The following is a 1,129-nucleotide window of genomic DNA, read 5'->3' as shown; positions in this document are numbered from 1 at the left end:
CTTTCATTAATATTAAAATTGATCCATGGGTTTAGGTGTTAGGAACAACCCATCTGTTATAAAGTTCCCCATAAACTTGTCATTGATTGGTGTTAAGCAGTTGCAAGAATTTGCTTTGATCTATCGATTATTTCCTTCCAAGTTTTAATTAAGAGTGTCAAAGTGGTGATTTATATGATGTTTGCAGGTTACTTCAGGACAGGACAGGCAGGTTGTGAGTCGGGAAGTAGAGTCTTGTGATTGGCCAGGAGGAAGCCTGGTGAATGGTTGGTTTTCTTGTTCTTATGTTTTACATAGAGTTAAAAAATATTTCATTTTTGGAAAGTGGGAATCCCGGTCCTGGCTCCGGTGTCACCTGTTAGCTGACTTGACCTGAGGTGCGCGAGGTCCCAGAATACTGAAGACTCGGTCTGCGCTGGACTTCCACTGCGTCATTTCTCCCACGCGCCGAGAATGGTGCTTCTGGCCCGCCTGCCTGAGGGAGGCAGAGGCAGGTGCCCCGGGGCGGCTTTGCTCCCGGCTTCTACCTCAGCCCAGCTAGAAAATGTTTTCCGAATAAAAGAAAACTGCATCAGGTGCTCAGGTCAACATTTCCAATGCAGATAGAAGATTCCAGGGGTTTTAGTGAAGGATTTTTGCTTTACATTTATTTTCGTCTAACTTGTGCTGAAAATTTTGATGTGGAACAGTGACAGTGATTACTCATTTTCTTTATCCTAGTTAACAATGACATCCTATCTCTACATAATCGAGTAACCTCATTTTGTATTATGTGCGTTGTGGAGAGAGAGCAGAGAGGAGGTATTGGTTTTAAAATACGATTCCAATAGACTAGACTTATATGTCTTCTATGGCTCAGTGACTCTTGAGATACAGCCCTTAAAGATATATAATCCAAAATTACTTTTCAGTTATATAAAATAATTATTTTCCTCATAATAGCAATGTCAACGTGACGCACCATCACTTTGAGTTTGCTTAAGTTTTAAGGTATCGGTCTTTCGTAATTTCATGTGATTTTAGAATAAAGTTCTAGGGCCAGGGAGATGGCTCAGTAGAATAAGTGCTTGCCTGGCAAGTGCAAGGGCCTGAGTTCAATCCCTGGTTCTGCAAAAAAAAAAAAAAAAAA

General features: G+C 41.0%; 1 protein-coding gene across 10 annotated transcripts in view; it reads left to right on the top strand.

Moving 5' to 3' along the window:
- The window catches only part of Tln2 (talin 2), a 433,269-nt gene that overhangs the window by 275,326 nt on the left and 156,814 nt on the right, over positions 1–1,129 (top strand). The gene's annotated exons all lie outside the window — the stretch shown is intronic.

Source organism: Octodon degus, unplaced genomic scaffold (genome assembly GCF_000260255.1).
Source record: "Octodon degus isolate 3935 unplaced genomic scaffold, OctDeg1.0 scaffold00026, whole genome shotgun sequence".
NCBI classification, from domain to species: Eukaryota; Metazoa; Chordata; class Mammalia; order Rodentia; family Octodontidae; genus Octodon; species Octodon degus.
Note: the sequence above shows the minus strand (reverse complement) of the source record. Positions and strands in the feature narration are given on the sequence as shown.